This window comes from Pseudorca crassidens, chromosome 7, assembly GCF_039906515.1.
Source record: "Pseudorca crassidens isolate mPseCra1 chromosome 7, mPseCra1.hap1, whole genome shotgun sequence".
Classification (NCBI taxonomy): domain Eukaryota; kingdom Metazoa; phylum Chordata; class Mammalia; order Artiodactyla; family Delphinidae; genus Pseudorca; species Pseudorca crassidens.
The window spans coordinates 11,771,345-11,792,892 of NC_090302.1; the positions used below are offsets into that span (position 1 = coordinate 11,771,345).

Consider the following 21,548-nt stretch of genomic DNA (forward strand, 5'->3'; position numbering starts at 1 on the left):
CACAAAGAAAATAGGAAATCAGGCACAGAGGAGCCCAGGGAGAGGGCACTGAAGGCCCATGCAGATGGCGCATTCCAAGTTGCCTTTCAGGTGATCAGTGAGGTGGCCTCAGGGAACCAAGGAAACTTGAGCAAGTTATTTTCACTCTCTGAGCTTCAGTTTCCCATCCTCAAAAGAGGACTGCTAGGCCTGTCATTAGATCGTTGTGGCAGGTAAGTGAGATGGGGGTGTTCATCAGGTGCTTGACACCGTGCTCACTTGTCAGTGTTTGATAAATGGTGCTGCATTTGTTCTTAATAAAAATCATTGTCAATAATTACAGCCAGAGTTAGAGGACAGTTGGTTCCCTCCATGTCCTAACAGTTCTCAGCCCACATGAAAAGGACCTCCCATTTGCAAGCTGGTTTGTGGAGGGTTGAGAATGTTCCACAGCAGTTGTTTCCAGAATGGGGCTTTAGACTCATCAAAGATTCCAAGATAGTAGTGAGGAGGGAATATGGTCCATATAGTACTTACTGTGTTTCAGTGGAATTCGTAGATTTGATTTTTTTTTTTTTAACTCAGAAAACCAGTCTTTTATTTTTAAAGCTCTGCCATATATCTCTAGTGGGTGTCTATGGTCACCTGCCACACTCGTTCCAGATTGTCCGTGTAGCCAGCAAACAGAGTCTGGCCAACAGCAGACGAAGCCAGAGTCACACTGGGGCAGCCGTGCCTTGCTGCTGGTACTGATAACTCGTTGCTTCAGTTCATCTACAATGACCTTGCCCTTCAAGTCCCAGATCTGGATGCTGGGCCTGTGGCAGCAGAGCCAGTGTCTGTTGGGGCTGAAGCACGGGGCGCTGATGATGTCCACCCCATCTAGTGTTGAAAGGTGCTTGCCTTCATTGAGGCTACATGAGCTGTCAAGTCCTTGAGAGGGGAAATCTTGTCCGGTACACCTTTGCATCCTCTGCTCGTGGTACAGAACCAGGTCCTTTCAGTGTATCAGCATGTCCACAGTTGACCTCACAATCTCCCCTTTTGCCAAAGCTACTTGTTTACTGCATCTGACAGATTCTGCTTCTTAAACTTTCCCAAATCCTTGTCTCCATCCCTCCTAAACACCACCTAGTCCAAGCTCTTATTTCTCTCCTGTACTGTTTCCCTCAGCCTCTGAACTGGTTCTTCAGACTCCAGCCCTTCTTCCTCATGTACTAGAGAGCCCTTTCCAAAACATAAATTTAACTTTATTTCTTCCTACTGAAAACCATTTCATCAGTGAATATAATTTTAAAAACAAAAAACAAGTTCTGAAGACAAAAACATCCTTCTATAACTTCCCAGTGCCTACAGATTAGAGGCAAGTTTCTTTTGTTGGCTTTGGAATCAGACCTTTGTTCAAATTCTGGCTTCTTCACTTACTAATCATGTGATCTTGGGCAAAATTATGTAAGCTCTCTGAGCCTTAGTTTCCTTATAATATATGGTTGTGTGAATTAAATGTAATGAATATAATATGTATAAAGCAGTTATCCTATGAGCTGTGTAGGTGGTAGTCAATGATGATGAATTACGGATGCAAATGATGGTTAGCATGGCATGCAGGGCCCTCCTTTATGATAGGATCCTCCCATTTTTTTCCCCATAACTTTAGCTCTTTCCTGTCCCTGCTTCAAACCCTATGTTATAGGTGTTTGGAATTAGTAGTTCTCCCAAGCTTACATGTTGTTTCATGACTTTATACTTTGCATACAGTTTCTTTTGTCCCAAATGTCCTACCCCATCTGTCAATCACTAATGAAAAATGAAACTCATTTTTCAAAACTTAGGCTAAACCTAAGTCTGTAAAAACCTTCCCTGACCTCTCCAAGTAGATTTGACCGTACCTTTCTTTTTGTCCTCTCAAACCCTTATATTGCTTATAAAATTATACTTACCATCCAGCGGTATAATTTATTACACATTTCTGGCTTTCTCTTTTAATTGTGAGTTCTTTGAGGGCAGGAATCAAGTTTTATTCATCTTTGTTTCCGAGGGATGTAGCAGCCACTGAATAGATAGATGGAAGGATGGAAGGGACATGTGGATTGGGTTATTTTGGTAGATGAAATGTTGCAAAACATGGCATCCATGCTGGAAATTTTATTAAAAGAGGCCTTTGTTCTGTTTCTAGCCATGATGGAATAATTGGAACTGAATTTCTCCTCCCTCCATTTACAAATAAAACTCTGGGCAAATATGAAAACAGCTGTTTTCACGTATTGGACAACAAGCAGTGCAGGAATATAATCCCTGAGAGAAAGGAAGCAATTGAGAAGAGGCCTGTGATCCCCCTGGCTTTCTGCCTTGAGGCATTTTCTGGACCCTGTTGCCAGAGGGGACTCCCCAGCAAAGCACACCATCTTGCTGAATCAAGGGGGTAGAGATCTGAGTTTGAGGGAGAGGTGGTTTAAATTTGTGGGTCAGAGTACCAGATAGGAGGGAGCTACTCAGCAAAAATCTGAATTGAGTCCCCTTCACTAACCTTCTGTAGGCTGATCTGCCCGTGTGTAGAGGGGAGCTCCTAAGAGTAGGAGCCATTCAAGCTCCAGCCGGCCAGAGTAAGATCTTGTTGATCACTCAGGCAGTCGTTAGAGACCCACAGAGGCCATGCCTTGGTGTAGTAGTCTAAATTAGCTCTAGGGTAAAGATGATTTTAGCCCTGCCCTAACACAGCTTAAAATCAAGCCTTGAGGAACACAAGACAGATCTTCTGTGATACTGGTAACGTGCTGGCTTTTGATCTGAGTGCCAAGTACGTGGGCAAGAATTTATCAAGCTGTACACAAATGATATGTGTACTTTTATGTATGTATGTTAAACTTCAGTAAAAACTTTTAAACAAAACCATTTCTTTTTAAGCCTTATCAGGATCAATCTGATATACAGGAAAATTAACCTGTCAAAGTAAACTTCAACCCTCTTTTAAAAAAGACAACAAAATCTGATACCCAACAATGTAACGTTCACAATATCTAGCATCCTATCAAAAAAAATACTAGACAGGTGGGAATGTAAATTGATATAGCCACTATGGAGAACAGTATGGAGGTTCCTTAAAAAATTAAAAATAGAACTACCATACGACCCAGCAACCCCACTACTGGGCGTATACCCTGAGAAAACCATAATTCAAAAAGAGTCATGTACCAAAATGTTCGTTGCAGCTCTATTTACAATAGCCAGGACATGGAAGCAACCTAAGTGTCCATCAACAGATGAATGGATAAAGAAGATGTGGCACATATATACAACAGAATATTACTCAGCCGTAAAAAAGAATGAAACTGAGTTATTTGTAGTGAGGTGGATGGACCTAGAGACTGTCATACAGAGTGAAGTAAGTCAGAAAGAGAAAAACAAATACCGTATGCTAACACATATATATGGAATCTAAAAAAAAAAGGTCAGAAAAACCTAGGGGCAAGACGGGAATAAAGATGCAGACCTACTAGAGAATGGACCGGAAGATACGGGGAAGGGGAAGGGGAAGGGTAAGCTGTGACAAAGTGAGAGAGTGGCATGGACATATATACACTACCAAACATAAAGTAGCTAGCTAGTGGGAAGCAGCTGCATAGCAGCGGGAGATCAGTTCAGTGCTTTGTGACCACCTAGAGGGGTGGGATAGGGAGGGTGGGAGGGAGGGAGATGCAATAGGGAAGAGATATGGAGACATATGTATAACTGACTCACTTTGTTATAAACTAGAAACTAACACACCATTGTAAAGCAATTATACTCTAATAAAGATGTTAAAAAAAATACTAGACATGTTGAGAATCAGGAAAAATGTAACCCGTAACCAAGAGAAAAATTAGTTAACAGAAACAAACTAAGAAATGATGATATGATGGAATTAGCAGATGAGAACCTTAAGATAGACATTATAAAAGTTATAAGTATGCTCATGAATTTAAAGGAAGACTTGAACTAAATGAGGAGAGAAATGGAAGCTATAAAAAGAATGAATGAAAGGGAATATCTAGAGGTGAAAGATATAATACCTGGAATGAAAATTTCACTGATAGGATTAAAAGGATATTAGACACTACAGCACAAATGATCAATGAACTCGAAGACATAGCAATAAAAACTATCCATTATGAAGCATAGAAAAGAAAAAGACTGAAAAAGGTTGACAGAACCTCGAGGACCCATAGCACAATATCAAGAGGACTAACATACATGTAAGTAGAATCCTAGAAGGAGAGGAGGGTGGAGAGAGACAGAAAAAATGTTTAATGAGATTATAGACAATTTTTCTTCAGTTTTGATGAAAACAATCAACTCAGTTCCAGGAAGCTGAATGAACCTCGAGCATAATAGCCGCAAACAAAACCACACAAAGGTGCATCATGATAATTACTCAAAACAAGTAATACGAAGAAAAGTTTAAAATTAGCTAAAGAAGAAAGACACATTATGTAAAAGAAAAAAGTGATTACGGAAGACTTCTTGTAAGAAACAACATGAACCAGAAGATAATGGAATGACATTTTTAAAGTAATGAAGGAAAATTTTCTTCAACCTCGAAATCTATATCCAGTGAAAATATCCTTCAAAAATAAAGGCAAGGGCTTCCCTCGTGGCGCAGTGGTTGAAAGTCCGCCTGCCGATGCAGGGGACACGGGTTCGTGCCCCGGTCCGGGAAGATCCCACATGCCGCGGGGCGGCTGGGCCCGTGAGCCATGGCCGCTGAGCCTGCGTGCCCGGAGCCTGTGCTCCGCGACGGAAGAGGCCACAACAGTGAGAGGCCCGCGTACCGCAAAAAAATAAAAGATAAATGAGTATTTGAAGTAAATAATATCAGTGTATTCTGTGCTGTACGTAGAAGTAAAATGTATGACAAGAGTAGGACAAAGGACGGGGAGAAGGGAAGTATACTGTTTTAAGGTTCTTAAATTATATGTAAACTGTTACAATATCATTTGAAAGTAGACTATTAAGTTAAAAATGTATATTGTAGGATTTCCCTCGTGTCACAGTGGTTAAGAATCCGCCTGCCAATGCAGGGGACACAGGTTCGAGCCCTGGTCTGGGAAGATCCCACATGCCGCGGAGCAACTAAGCCCGTGCGCCACAACTACTGAGCCTGTGCTCTAGAGCCCATGAGCCACAACTACTGAGCCTGCGCACCTAGAGCCTGTGCTGCGCAACAAGAGAAGCCACCATAATGAGAAGCCTGCACACTGCAACGAAGAACAGCCCCCGCTCGACACAACTAGAGAAAGCCCGTGCACAGCAATGAAGACCCAACGCAGCCAAAAATAAATAAATAAAATTTAAAAAAATGTATATTGTAAACCTTAGAAGACCGCTAAGGAAAAAGAAAGTGGTATATAGCTAATAAACCAATATTGAAGATCCAAAAGATTTTGGAGGCGGGAAGGATAAAGGAACCAAACACAGATGGAACAAATAGAAAAGTTAGCATGATGATAGATCTACCCAACTATAGTGATTAGTACATTAAATGTACGTGGTCTAAATACTCCACTTATTGGAGATTATTAAATTATATTTTAAAAGTAAGACCCAATTATATGCTGTCTACAAGAATTCCACCTTAAAGAGTCAGATGAAAAGTAAAAGGGTAGAGAAGATATACCATACAAACACTAATGAAGAGAATTGGTAGGGGAGAAGAGACAAATCTTCCTTACAAAAGAATTTCAAATTAATATCTGTAGATATTGTCCTGTCTAGGAGAAGGAGCTTAATCTCTGTGTCCGCACCACACACACACACACACACACACACACACACACACAAACCCCACTTGAGTGTGGGCTGGACTTAGTGACTCACTTCCAAAACTAGTGTATATAAAGGGAAAAAGAGTAACTTTAGTGGAGAAATGGCAGAAACTACCTTAACCAAGTGATGTAATGTGAATATCACTGTAAACTTGATATGACGTGATGAGGAGGATATGTCACTTTTGTGTTATTCTTTCCAGAAACCCAGTAAAATCATGACAAAACCTTCAGATAAACTCAAATTGAGGGACGTTCTATCAAATACCTGACCAGTACTTCTCAAAACTATCAAGGTCAGGGACTTCATTGGCGGTCCAGTGGTTAAGACTCTGTGCTTCCACTGCAGGGGGCACGGATTCAATCCCTGGTCGGGGAACTAAGATACCGCATGCCGCGCAGTGCAGCCCCCCCCCCCCCAAATTTTTTTTTTTAAATTGGAATTCTGGGTTGAATTCTAGGATAGAAAAGACGCATTAATGGAAAAACTGATGAAATCACAATAAAGTTTGGAGTTTAGTTAATAATAATGTACCAATGTCAGTTTCTTAGTTTTGACAAATGCACCATGGTAATGTAAGGTATGGGAAACTGAAACTGCGTTGAGGAGTATCTGGGCACTCTCTCTACTATCTTTGCAACTTTTCTATGAATCTAAGAATATTCCAAAATGTATATTTTTTGAAAAAGAGAAACAGAAAAAAGGAATTAAGGGAGTATTAGTAACAATTTGATGCCTATAATTTTGACAAATTGGATGAAATGAACAAATGCCTTGAAATACACAGTTAACATAAAGTGACTGAAGAAGGAATAGAAAGTTGAAAAATAGTACTGTTTCTATTAAAGAAATTTGAATTTGTAATTAATTAAAACTTTCCCACAAAGAAAACTCCAGGCCCAGATAGCTTCACGGATTAGTTCTATCATATATTTTAGGATACATCTTAACACTAACTTTTTCAGAAAATAGAGAGGAAAGGAACACCTTCCACCTTATTTTATGAGGTCAGCATTACCCTGACATGAAAATCAAACAAAGAATTTACAAGAAAAAAAAATATTGATCAATATACCTAATAAATATAGATGTAAAAACCTTTAACAAAATATTAGCAAATTGAATCCAGCAATATAAAAAGGATAATACATCATGATCAAATGTGTACAGATTGGTTAAATATTTGAAAATAAATCAGTGTAATTTACCATATCAACAGACTAAAAAAGGAAAACTATATCGAAACATAAGCCAAAAAAGTATTTTAGGAAAAATTCAACATCTGTCCTTGATAAAAGCTCTTAGCAAACCTAGGTATCCTCATAGTGATAAAGAGCATCTAGGAAGAACTTAGAGCCAACATACTTTGTGGTGAAAGACTGAATGCTTTCCCCTTGAGAACGAGAACAAAAAAAGGATGTTAGCTCTTCCCATTTCTATTCAGCATTGTACTGGAGGTTCTAACCACTCACTAAGACAAGGAAAAGAAATAAAAGCCCTAAAGGTTAGAAAGAAGGAAGAAAAATTGTCTTTATTCAGACAACATGATCATGTATATGGAAAATCCAAAGGGGGTCTCATAAACAAATTTAGCAAAGGTACAGGATAAGGTTAGCATATAAAAACCAAATGTACTTCTATATACTAGTAATGAGCAATTGAAAAATGAAATATTTTAAAGTACCATTTTAAATAGCATACAAAACACAGAATACTTAGGAATACATTTAACAAAATATGTGCAAGATTTGTATACTGAAAGCTATAAAACATTTCTCAGAAAATAATTTAAAAGACCTAAACAAATGGAGAGATACTCCACTTTTTGGATTGGAAGGCTCAATATTTTTAAGATGTTAATTTTTCCTAAATTGATCTATAGATTCAATATAATCCCAGCCCAAATTCCAGATGGCTTAAAAAAAAAAAACAACTTGAGCTGATTCTAACATGCACATGAATATGCGAAAGATCTAGAATAGCCAAAACAATGTTGAAAAAGAACAAAGTTGTAGGACTTGTATTACCTACTTTTAAGGCTTCCAGTAAAGTTATAGTAAATGTAGATCAACATTGTAGGTAAACATAGAGTTCAATAGAACAGAATAAATAGTTCAGAATTAGGCCCACACATAAATGGTTAATTGATCTTCAACAAACATGCCAAAGTAATTCAATTGAGGAAGGATAGTTTTCTTCAACAAATGCTACTGGAAGAACTGGATATCTATATGGAAAAAAATGAGTGTTGACTTTTACCTCTTTCAAATATTAGCCCAAAATGGATTATAGACCTAAACTTAGAGGCAAAAACTATAAAATGAATAGAAGAAAAGATAGGAGAAAATCTTCATGAACTTAAGGTAAGCATAGTTTTCTTAGTTAAGACATAAAACACAGGGACTTACCTGGTGGCGCAGTGGTTAAGAATCTGCCTGTCAATGCAGGGGGCGTGGGTTCGAGCCCTGGTCCTGGAAGATCCCACATGCCACGGAGCAACTAAGCGCATGCACCACAACTACTGAGCCTAAGCTCTAGAGCCCTCAAGCCACAACTACTGAGCCCATGTGCCACAACTACTGAAGCTCGCGCACCTAGAGCCTGTGCTCCGCCAGAAGAGAAGCCGCTGCAATGAAGCCCACACACCGCAACAGAGAGTAGCCCCCACTCACCGCAACTAGAGAAAGTCCGCGCGCAGCAACGAATACCCAATGCAGCCAAAAAAAAAAAAGTCACCATTTTACAAATGAAGGGGCAAGCCACAGACTGAGAGAAAATATTCTTGATACTTATATCTGCAAAAGGACTTTTTCCCCAGAATATATAAAGAACCCTTAAACTGAATAATAAGACAGCAGCCCAATTAAAAAGTAGGCAAAAGACTTGAAGAGTCACTCAACAATAAAAGATATTCAAATGGCCAATAAGGCTGTGGCAGGAGGGGCCCTGAGGAAGATAAGTCTGGTGTTTCTTAAAATGGCCTGATATGAAGGCTTCACGCCTCCTGCCATTCCAAGCCTCCAGAGCTGCCCTGTGGCTGCCTTGTGCTTCAAGTGCAGGAGCCAGTTGAAATGTCAGGAATGGAGGCCAATGTGACCATCCCAATCTGGCAAAACAAGCCGCGTGGGGCTGCTCAAAGTATAGTGAGAAGAATCGGGACCGACCTGCCCCTGAAGCCATGTCCCCGGGCATCCTTTGAGACCCTGCCCAACATCTCTGACCTGTGTCTGAGGCATGTACTGCCAGTCCCTACTCTGGCTGACATCGTCTGGATTCCTGCAGATGTAGAGGAGACTTATGTCCTGGTCAGGAGCCATACACGCCCCCTGAGGCACACCTGCAAGCCCAGCCCTCTGATCGTCATTCAGCGCAATGCCTCAGTGCCCAAACTGCGTGGGTCGGAGGAGAGGCTTCTGGCCTTGAAGAAGCCAGCCCTGCCAGCCCTTGGCTGCACCAAAGAGCTGCAGGATGAGCTGAGCCACCTGCGCAGCCAGATTGCCAAAATAGTGTCAGCTGATGCAGGAAGTTCAAATGTCTCTTCTCCCTTACCTTGTTTTGGATCCTCATTCCACTCTACAACTTCTTTTGTCATTAGTGACATCACCAAGGAGACCAAGGTACAGGTCCCTGAGCTTCCATCAGTCCCCCTGCTTTGTTCTGCCAGCCCTGAATGTTGCAAACCAGAACACAAAGCTACCTGCAGCCCGTCTGAAGAAGATGACTGCGTCTCTCTGTCCAAGGCCAGCAGCTTTGCAGATATGATGGATATCCTAAAGGACTTCCACCGAGTGAAGCAGAGCCAAGACCTGAACTGGAGTTTATTGAAGGAGGAAGACCCTGCCATGCTTACCTCTGAGGTCCTAAGGAGGAAGTTTGCTCTGAAGGAAGAAGATACCAGTAGAAAAGGAAATTGATAGCACTCAGCTCTGCAAACTCAGCCTCAGGCTCCTGGAATTCCTTCAATAGCTGCCTTCCTCACCGCAGATGCTTCTGCCTCTCAATTAGAAATCTTCTGCAACAGTCTTGCCGAAAGCTAGAGCTTAGACCAAGAGAAGAGCTGCACTGTATGTTTTCCATACTTCAAACCTTAGCAGAAGCTAAGGCCTGTTTTGAGCTGAGACACGTTACAGGTAATTGTATAGGTTGGAATGTCCCAGTTTAAAGGGTGAGATAGAAGTTTCTGGTTTTTCCTTGCCCCTGTGTGAAAATAGGTCCTAAATGAATGACTGACTTCACTGCACTAGACCCCATAACTGGTCTTACTGAACACTTTGTGCCCAGCTGTCACTTACTCTGAGTGGCTTCCTTGCAGCAGAGCAGGGCTGAGGGCAGGGGGCTATGTTTATGTGCACGTTCACAGAGCAGGGAAGATCTTATGCTGCTCCATCATGAACTGACACCAGTGCCCAGCAATCACTCCCTCCCCCTTCCCGGTCCAACACCTACATGTAGAGGTCGGGCCACTGGACCAGCTGACACTTGGGCTGCTGGGAGGCCTGGGCTGTTTTTTTCTTAAATATATTTTGTAATACTGTACAACCAAATCTACCTTCCAAGGCCCTGGGACCTCATTGGTTCCACTAATTGAAAGCTCTTTCTCTTCCACAAACTTTAGTTTAAGCCCAGTAGGAAAGAGAAATGGAGAGGGGAAAGAGAGTACCATCCTTCTTCCAGGCCCTTGACTGCTCCTTTGCATTGGGCCAAGGTTTTTACCTACCACACCGTCCATGACTCGGATGCCCTCAGGTCCGTTTTCTCTACGGTATGTATCCTGTGTGTGTTTAGGTTGAAGCACTACCTGACATTAAAGGACGGATTTGGAGAGAAAAAAGAAAAACAATAGCCAGTAAGCACAGGGAAAGATGTTCCATGAGGGTGTAAATTGATACCACAAGGAAGGTACTGCTATATACCCACTGGTATGGCTAAAGTAAAAAGACTGCATTTCTTATAAATGAGTATCTTAAACAAATGTTTACTCTGTGACCAAGTAATTTCAGTCTTAGGTATACACGCAAGAAGATGAAAACTTATGTACACACAGACGCATGGACGTGAATGTTTTTAACAGCTTTGTTCATAATTGCCAAAAACTGGAAACATTCCAGATGTCCTTCAACTGGTGAGGGACAGTGGTGTGCCTGTAAAATGGAATACTGCTTGGCAATCAAAAGAAACTAAGTACTGATCTATCCAACAAAATGGATGAATCTCACATTATGCTAAGTGAAATAATCCATTTATTTGACGTTTTGGAATAGGCAAAACTGTTGAGCGAGAACTCGGATGAGCGGTTGTCCGGAGCAGGGCTGGGAGGAGCAGCTGACTGTCAAGGGGTGTGAGGGCATTTGGGGTGACGGAGCTGTTCTGTATCTTGATTGTGGGGATGGTTACATGGCTATGTGCATCTTTCAAAATTCATAAAACTAGCCACCAAAAGTGGTAAATTTTACTATATGTAAGTCATACCTGACTTAAAAAAATTTTTTTTAAAGACTGACAATAACAAGTGTTAGGAAGGATGTGGAACAACTGATCTGAAACTTTCATCACTGGTATTGGGAGCATAAAACAGAACAACCACTTTGGAAAACAGTTGGGCAGTTTTCTCTGAAGTTAAATGTACACCAGCAATATAACCCAATAACCCCACTCCTGGGTATTTATTCAAGAGAAATGAAAATATATATCCAAACAGGTTTGTACACAAGTGTTTATAGCAGCTTTATTCACAGTAAACAATACCTGGTAATAATCCTAATGTCCATCAGCTGATAGATGGAGAAACACTATATTTTATCCCTACTTTTTACTACATGAGTCATTATTCATTGTAACATACTTGTGATACACAAAACAACATGGATGAATCTTGAGTATATTACACTGAGCAAAAAAAGCCAGACACATGAGAATGTACTATATGATTTCATGTATTTAAAATCTAAAAGAGAGAAAACTACTCTATAGTGGGTGAAAGCAGGCCAGTGGTTGCCTTGGCCTGGGATGGAGAAGGCAGGAACTGATTGAAAAGGGCAGGAAGGAACATTCTGAGGTGAAGGAAGTGTTCTATTTCTTGATTGTGGTGATGGTTACACAGATGTATATATTTGTCAAAACTCATTGAACTGTACTTTTTAAATATATGCATTCTATTGTATATTAGTTATGACTTCATAAAGTAAATTTTCAAAAGGAAGAGGACTTGGAAATTAATTTTAAAAAGGAAGTTCTAATATTGATTAGCTTTCAGAGCAGCTCTGCTGATTTTCACATGATTTATGAACATGGGTTAAGGGGTAACTTTGGAGGCAGGGTGGCTCTGGCTTTCTACTAGTTACCTAGACAATTTAGTCTTAAATTTTGTAATCTTAGTTAGCTTTTTGTACCATTAAAAAAAAAGAGAGAGAGTTGGCAAGGTTAATACTGTTGTACTTTGCTGGGTTCCATGAAACTTGCCAAATGTACTGCTTTCACTGACAATATTGTATTGTTCCCTAGCTATGGATTTGGGGAAAGGAATATGGCAAGAATAGTCCATCTTTTATTGGTATAAAGGCCTGTTTACAGACTTCTTTTTTTTTTTAATAAATTTATTATTTATTTATTTTTGGCTGCATTGGGTTTTCGTTGCTGGTGTTTATCTCAAGCCCATGTGGATGCTTTGAACAGAAACATAATGTCCCTCCCTCCGCAGCCATTTAACCAAGCACTCTTCATCTGTTTCTCTCTTAAAATTTAAAGAACATCTCTTGTTCCTTCAAGAGTGTTAAGTATACACTGTTTAGCCAACGGATAAAATTTGTAGAGCTTTTTAAAAGCTTGGCAAAAGAGAGCTCAGACGCTTCCAGGCTTCCGGTGAGGTGAACATACCACACCTCATCACTGATTTCCCAGAGCTCAGTCGGGGCCCTTTCTAATATTCTTTGGCCTGAAACTCACAGGTTTCTGTGTATGCACGTATATGCGGAGACCTTTACCATCTGCTTACACTCTCCTTTCTTTTACTTCGTGCTTTCTGTAACCTGATCAATGCTCTTCTAAATCAGGCTTTCTTATGTGGTGATATATGTAATAGGACATTAAAATACATATTACCTTTTGACTCAATAATTCTACCTTTAAGGGTTTTTTTCTGGCAAATCCTTCTAAATGGAGAAAGCCACCTAACCAAATAGCATTGTTTATGTTAACTGAAGTTGGGAACAACCTTAATACCCAAAATTAAGGGGAGTGTTTAAGGTGATCTATTCCACTGCCATTCAATGGAGTGTACCATACAGTCACTAAAAATGATTGCTGTGAAGAATGTGGGCAACACAGGAAATGCTAAGGATACAGTTCAGTGGAAAAAGCAGAATATTGAATGATATATCTACCATGACTACAATTAAGAAAAACAGCCAGATACTCAGAAGTAAGAGTTTTAAAAGAACTTCCAAATTATCAACAGTGGTATATTAGGATAGTAAAGTTATGAGTTAACATTTTTTTCTCTCATTTTCTAAATTTTCTGTGATATGATTATTACTAGTTTTATGATGGAAAACTCATCTTTCCTCCTCTCTCCTGAAACACTTGAATCTTGGCTTTTGGCTTTATGGTTTGTATGTCTTCAGGACTGTAGTTTCTCTTTCTTCTCCATATTCTTTGGATAAAAAGATCACAAATGACTTAATGATGCGTTTTAAATCACTTAAACTTCTTGTTCTTCCTTGGTGGAATTTTTGAGGGATATCCAAGAGGTTTCTAAGCATGTGAAGAGAGAGAAACCATCTTGAGCAGTCTTCCTTGGTGTGAGAAGGGGGAGAAGGCAAGGGAAGAAAGATACTGTTTACAGAGCACCTGCAGTGCCCCAGGCCAGAGTAGTTTCCAGTCCTTCTATGTTGCATCCAATCTTCTTCACAAGCTGGACGCTGACCCCAGGCAACCTCTCAGCCTCATCTTGCATCACTTCAGTACTCATACCCCGTTTCCCACTCACTAGGAGAGTGATCCCATTCCCCAAGGCCTCATGCTCTTTCACATCTCTATGCTTCTTTCCATGCTGTTCCCTCTGGTGAGGATACCGTTCCTTCTCTACTTGGCTAAACCTATTTGCTCTATAGGGCACTCCTCAAATGTCACTTCTGTGATGCTTCCACAGCTCGGCACTGGGATTTCATAACATTTTTCCCATACTTCTTTTATACCACGTACTATATAATAACTCTTTCCCCTCCTAAGCATTTGGGCTTTACATGGTTGTGAACACAGCCCTGGCACAATGCATGACTCACTGGGGCATTCAATGAGTGTTTGTGGAATGAGTGAATGAACGAAAGAATGATCAAAATATGCAATCTGCTTTGAACTCTAGATCTTGGAAAACTCATTTATTCAACATTTGACTCTTCACTTTGTACAAGTATCTGGAAAAGCAAAAATCTGCAAAGATCAGAGTTCCCTTTTTAAAAGAGGAGAAATTCAGTGTACATTACAGCTACAATTTACTGGGTAAATTGAGTGCCAAGCATTTTGACTCTTTGGTCATGATTACTAAATGCCATTGGGATTTTACTTTACACCCTAAAAATGGATTTCTTCAAATTGCAAGTAGTCACCCATTAGTGAAACCATAAAATCAACTTAGTGGGTCACAGCAAGCTTTTTTTTTAATGGAGTTGAACAAGGAATATCAGAGTATATCTCAAATAATATGGGTAAGCATCAATTCATGAAACTCTTAAATATACGTAATATACATATAATACTGGTTTACAAAATATAATACATTCATTCCCTGCAACACAGTAAAAAAAAAAAGGAAAACTATTGAAACATTGTGACCATTTTAATCATTAAAATTCATACCTTTTAATGTGTGAACTACCATTTCATTGTATGGATATACACCATAATATATTTGGCCTGATAATTTCAAGTTTTGCGTTCTTTTTTTTTAAAATAAATTTATTTATTTATTTGTTTTTGGCTGTGTTGGGTCTTTGTTGCTGCGCATGGGCTTTCTCTAGTTGCAGCGAGCGGGGGCTACTCTTTGTTGCGGTGTGCGGGCTTCTCATTGCAGTGGCTTCTCTTGTTGTGGAGCACAGCTCTAGGCACGTGGGCTTCAGTAGTTGTGGCTCACAGGCTCCAGAACGCAGGCTCAGTAGTTGTGGCGCACCAGGCTTAGTTGCTCTGCGGCATGTGGGATCTTCCCAGACCAGGGCTCGAACCCATGTCCCCTGCATTAGCAGGCAGATTCTTAACCACTGAGCCACGAGGGAAGTCCCTCAAGTTTTGCATTCTTCTTTTTTTTTTTTTTTTGCAGTACACAGGCCTCTCACTGTTGCAGCCTCTCCCGTTGCGGAGCACAGGCTCCGGACACGTAGGCTCAGCGGCCATGGCTCACAGGCCCAGCCGCTCCGCGGCATGTGGGATCCTCCCGGACCAGGGCACAGACCCGTGTCCCCTGCATTGGCAGGCGGACTCTCAACCACTGCGCCACCAGGGAAGCCCTTGCATTCTTTTAAACAGCAGTATGATGGACATATTTGTAACTAACTCTCTATATCACTTACTTGAATTCCATGAATTGCTAGAAGTAGAATTTCTGAATCATATAAAAATTTATATAAAAATTTAAGGCTTTTGATACATACTTTTAAATACCACCACCTCCCCCCAAAAATTGTACCAGTTTTCACTTTTATCAGTAACATGAAAGTTAGCACTTACTCTTGAAAAATTGTTTAAAATTCATATAATTTTTTTTGGTGGAAACTATATGCATGTGTAGCTATCCCAGTCACCTGTGTGAGGCCCAGCAGTCACTTGGACCCTGTACTTCTCTTCTGTGCTGTGAAACTGGAAAATGGACAATGGCTTCCTAATTACATTCCTGTCTTCAGTCTCTTCTAACCCCAATCGGTTTTCTGGTCTTCCTAGAATGAAGTCTTCCTTGACCTTCCCTCAGTAGTTGATTGCTCTATCTTTTGTATTCTCAAAGCACATGGCACACCCTTCTGTTACAGCACTCGTCATGTTATATCGGAATTATTTTTGGCTTCTTGTGTCCTCTCTTCCAACCCCTCTAGGGTAGGGACTAAAAACTCTTCCTTCTTTACGTTTGTATCTGCCCCAGAGTTAAATATATAGCATGTACTCAGTAAATTTTCACTGAGTGAATGACAGCATCTTGTTTAATTGTGACCTCAGGACTGGTTCAAATCACATTAAAATTGGGCTATACCATGTAGGTGACTGTCTGTGGGAGTCCAAAGGCAAAACTTTGGTTCGGGACGGCCCAGATTCAAATAAGCCCGGAGTCTAGGACTTCCCAGGTGGCGCAGTGGTTGAGAGTCCGCCTGCCGATGCAGGGGACACGGGTTCGTGCCCTGGTCCGGGAAGATCCCACATGCCGCAGAGCGGCTGGGCCCGTTAGCCATGGCCGCTGAGCCTGCGTGTCTGGAGCCTGTGCCCCGCAACGGAAGAGGCCACGACAGTGAGAGGCCCGCGTACCGCAAAAAAAGAAACCAAAAAACAAATAAGCCCGGAGTCTGCTTGCGGCCTCTTCTCTGGAGTACCCCCGCTTAGAATGCTGGTTGGAGAGAGAGCAGTCTGCTCAGAGATAGCCTTGCTTTGTTAGGCCATTGCTAACAGCTTTGTTGGCTGGAGCTTCTCTATGCCATGTTTTTTCCAAAGGCCCGGAAACTTCAGACCCTAGAGATGCTGCTACAGGGCCTCCTAGGTGCTGGTGTGCCATCCTACCTTGTGAGTCAACAATGCATTTAATCCCAGAAGCAAGGGAGCAGACACCGCAGCCTGTCTGGCTTAGTAGTCTGGCCCGGGAAATGTCTGAACTAATAGTGGACCTTGCAAAAAACCCATTCTTAAAATCCCAATAGGAAGGAAAATGCCGAGTGGGAAGATGGGCGGGCTCTGATTGTCTTGAGTATCTTATGTAACTCTTTATGTGTATAGACCTTGTAGACTTAGTATCCTTGTGGAGTTGATCCTTCTGCCACCGGTAAAACATGTATCGTTAGTATTCTCTAATAGAATGTTTATTCATTCAACAGGTATTTCCTATGGGGAAATGTTGGTCAAAGGTTACAAACTATAACATGAATAAGTTCCAAGGATCTAATGTACATTATGGTGACTGTAGTTAGTAATACTCTATTGCATACTTGAAATTTGCTAAGAGAGTAGATCTTAAGTGTCCTTATCACATACAAAGAAAAAGTAACTATGTGAAGTGATGAATATGTTAATTAACTTAATTGTGATGATTATTTCAAAATATATACATTTATCAAATCATCACCTTGTGCACTTCAAATCTGTATAATTTTATTTTTCAGTTAGACCTCAGTAAAGCCAGAAAAGACAAAAGAAACCAAAACAGGCATTCCCTGAGCACCTACTATGTGTCAGGCTTTGTATTGGGTATAGTGGATGCAGAGATGATTAAGACATGCACCTTATTCCCAGTGAGGTCACTGGCTGGTTAGTAAAAGAGGTAACAGAAGGCTGGGCTGCCAGTATTGCCCCCACTTCTCCAATCCCAGACCATTCTCTGTTGCTGTAAATGAAGGCATAATCTGGAACATGAATGTCACTGTTCAACTTAAAACCCTTAATGGTTCCTCATTTTCTTCTGAGTAAAATTCAAGCTCCATAATATGGCCTTTTATAATCTAGTCTCTGCCTGCCTCTCCTGGCACATCTCTTGCCGCTCTCCTACCCACTTATACCAGCAGCTTTGTTTCCATCCACAGGAACCATTCAGAGTGTCCCAAAAGGGCAGATCAGTAGCCAGTTCAGGATTGGAGATTATTTATCCAGCCAACGTTTTCTGGAGGTGTGCTCAGTGTGTTGGACCATAGGAACATAAAGATGCACAAGAAACAGTCACTGTTCCTGGAAAAGGAGAGATGAGCATGCTGGGAGCGGGAATGGAATGCATTGAGGCTGGAGGTGTGAACAAAAGTATAATGCGTTTGGGCAGGGAATAATAGTTTAGTCCAGCTGGAGCACAGGGTGTGTGTTTGGGAGGGACAAAAGATGAGACCAAAGAAGTAGGTGGGAAGGACCAGATGGGAAATGGTCTTCTGTCATAAAAACAAGTCTGGACTTCATATTTTGGGCAGTGGGGAATCAACTAAGGTAGTTAGGTCAGGTAATGACTAGACTAAGGGTGGAATGTTGGACCCAACCTCTTGTTGCTTCTCTGGTTCCTAGAATCTAGCCAAGCTCTCCCCACCCCAAATCTGATATTGGACTTGGGTCAGGGGACAGTTTGCTGAAGAGAATTCGTATCAGTATCACCTATCACCGTTATCCAGTCATTCGTCCCTCATGCTTTAGGGGATTGTCTGTAGGTCTCTTCTGTGTTGGACCACTCTCCATGACAGTGTCCACTCCGTGACTTCTAAATTTCATGTAGGAAGGAAAGGAGCATCGTGATCCAGTGTACCTTGCCCTGAGTGTGTGTGTGTAGGATTTGTCAACAATTGAGTATTTTATGGGAGTTTATGGGACTTCATTAAAGATGCTGGAGCAGAAGCACTGTGGGACATCAGAAGAGACCTCAGCAATAAACCGCAACTCCAAGCTCTGGAATGCAGTAAATGTTTAAGAGACTTCCTTCCTTTCATTACTGAATTTTACTTTACTTTTATACCAGTTAAGAGTTGTGTTTTATTGGTTGAAATTTCTTGATTCTGTTTTCCCCAGGTCTGTTTAAAAGCTACATTTTATCCTTGAGGATGTTTGGCTCCTGATAGAGGAAGTGCTGCCAGCGAATTCAATTAACTGGCAGAGCTCACAGATATTATACACGGATTTCTTTTTTTCCTTCTTTTTCACAACTGCTACATAAACACAGCTGGGTTTAATATTTGTCGTAACAAAGATTTAACTTGAATCGTTTTACTCTGGGTAATTAATGCTTGGAATCTCGGCTACTTCTTCATTCATTTGTGATCTGCGTTTTTGACTCTGGCTATCTAGATAATGAAGTGTGCTCCTCTAGGTCTTTGCCCTGCCTTAAAACTGCTTAATATTTGGCCGTTCCCACTAGAGAGCAGATGCTTTTCTTTGCAAGAATTGAATTTCTGTCAGCTCCTTTATGCATCATGTGTTTGGAACTGTAAGTGGATCAAGTTGTTCATCACAGCAGGGACACTGTGAAACACATCTATTATACACACTTCCCACCACCCCCCTTCCTGTTTTGTTTTGTTTTTTTTTCTCCCCTGAGGAGGTGGAGATGCCCAGATCCCCTTGGGAGATATCTCACTCTGTGTGGATGTACCCATGTGATCCACCATGGATCCGGCCTGGCTACGTCCCTAAGCATGGAAATCTATATCCATTCAGCCCAGGATTGTTGCTGAGCCGAATCCTGCTTTTATCTTTGTAAACACCAAGCACTTCATTAACTCCCAAATACACATAAGTTTGGGTCACTAGATAAACCCACTAGGCTTAGCATAATGAGTGACATTTCAGTCATTGATGCCCCAGAAAATGTTAATTGTGAGCCCATTATTCTTTTTTATGCTAAAATAATGGCTTGGGTAGTTTTGGCTTTGGAGTTGGGTTAATGTGGAAGAATAATCAGCATCTATTAGGCTCCTGCTGTGTGCCAGGTACTGTGTGAGAGGCTTTGAAAATCTTGACATTCAATCTACATAATAATCCTGAGGGGAAGGGGAGGTACTTTACCCCTTTTTTGTTAAATGAAGAGAAGAAAATAAGATGCCTAAAGACATCCAGCTAATAGCAAGCAGCTGAGTCAGAATCTGAACTCAGGGTTTGCTAGACATACATTCATTGGTTGATCGATGCATGGATTTATTATACATGTTCATTACATGCAGCCATTGCTCCATTTGGGTTGTCCCATTCCACGTCAGGTCTCAGGCCAGCTGATCGGCTTTTATGAACACCTTTGTATCCATCTGAACATGAACTATTGGTGGTGATTGAAATCATTTATTTAGTTTTGCTTTTTCCATCAAGCTCAATGCAAATACAATCCAACTTCCCAAAGCAACCTACCATTTTCTTGCAGTTTTCATCTTGTGAATTTCAATCCCTAGATTCAGCTTTGAGCTGACAGCTGAAAATTCCAAATCTAAATAGTTTAGTTTGTCAACACAGCTTTGAAAAGCAGGAGTCTTGATGATGTTCCTACTGTGATATGCTCATCTTTTGGGCCTCAGATAATGCTAAAGGCAAAAGTGCATTCTAGTGCATTTTTCATTGATATCATTCAATTTGCAGGAGTCATTATGGGACATTCACATGTCTGAGTGAAAGACCGCTGATCTGTAGGATTAATTATAGTTAAATGGAGAGGTGGCTTTTGCTCATGAAGAAAGTCAGTCTCCTGATAAACATTTTTAGGTATGAAAAACTTCAGTCTTCCTCCGAATACTTTTCATTAGAAGCAAGCATTAGTGTCCTGGTTCATTAGCAATAGAGTAACTGCTTTGTTGTTGATCTGCAGTCCATTTTGTTGTTGAAAGATGCTGGTATTTTTTTTTTAAAAATTGAAGTGTATGTTGTAAAAAACATGCTTTATAACTTTCCTTTTACAAGAGTGTATCTCTCTTTTCAAAGGTAACTTACATTTGTATTTTGTGCCTTGTGTTTGCAAGAGACTGGTTCTTGGTTTATTCATGTTGACAACTGAAAAGCCTTAGACCTAATTAAAAGAATTTCCACGAGCACCTTTACTGAACCATTTCATTACCCAGCACTGCACAGATTGCATTGTGAAACATGATGATAGTTTAAATCTGACCTTTAAACCTAAACTGCCAGAAGTATGGGGGAGAAAACCCTTCTTTGAAAATACTCTATGGATACATACATACACAGGCATACGTGCATGAACACATATGGATAGAAATAATCTTTATTGAATGACCACCTAATATTATAAATACACATTTACTTTGAGCTCAAATCTTGTAACCTTCTTTAGTGTTCAGCTGCATTAATTGTGTGTGTGTGTGTGTGTGTGTGTGGTGTGTTAAAACTAAATTGTTTTTTAGGGAAAACAAAGACAGTTTCACTTCGGGCCAAAAAAAAATGTGTTTGGAGGAAGGTGACTATTACAAATAGATAGGAAAATGCAAAAATCTTTGCTCCTGTGTGTTTCCATTTACAATGCGGAGGTGCTGGGATTAACCAGGCAGGGAGGGGGCTGGAGTACACTGTGAGTGCAAGGCTCCTCCTGAGCTTTATTTGGCAGATAGTAGAAATGGACCTTTTTGTTTTTAAATTGTACTTTTTTACTCCAAGAATGTCATCCTGAGGACTTGATAGTTTGTTCTCAGGATGCTCAACAAAGCCATTATAGCATGTAGTTAAGTAGCCACTCACATAATGAAAATTGATCCTTTTGTCTGACAAAAAGCTGCTTAGAATTGTAATGCTCACCTCTTAACTTTCCGACTTAATACTCAGCCCATAAGATGTCAGGAGAGACAGAGGGAGCAAAGACCTGGGCCGCTGGGGTCATAGCCGGCCCCAGCTTGGAGCTCCGCGTAACTAGCACAGTCCCCACTCCCCCATGGAGAACCAGGCTCTTTGAGGGGAAAATCGGATGCAGAAGAAGCAATTAAAGCCAACCGAGGTCAAGGTACAACCATGTTCTCAAGTAAGAAACAGAAAAGCAAGGAATGAAAGGAGGCAATAATGGAGATATATTAAGTTGTGGAAAAAAATAAACCAGTATCGTGGACAAATCTAATTTGCTGGTCTGAGAA

General features: G+C 40.8%; 1 protein-coding gene and 1 pseudogene across 8 annotated transcripts in view; both read left to right on the forward strand.

Moving 5' to 3' along the window:
- DENND1A (DENN domain containing 1A) overlaps window positions 1–21,548 on the forward strand; it is a 541,250-nt gene that overhangs the window by 360,785 nt on the left and 158,917 nt on the right. The window lies entirely within an intron of this gene.
- On the forward strand, window positions 8,415–9,695 carry LOC137226969 (mitochondrial fission regulator 1-like pseudogene; annotated as a pseudogene).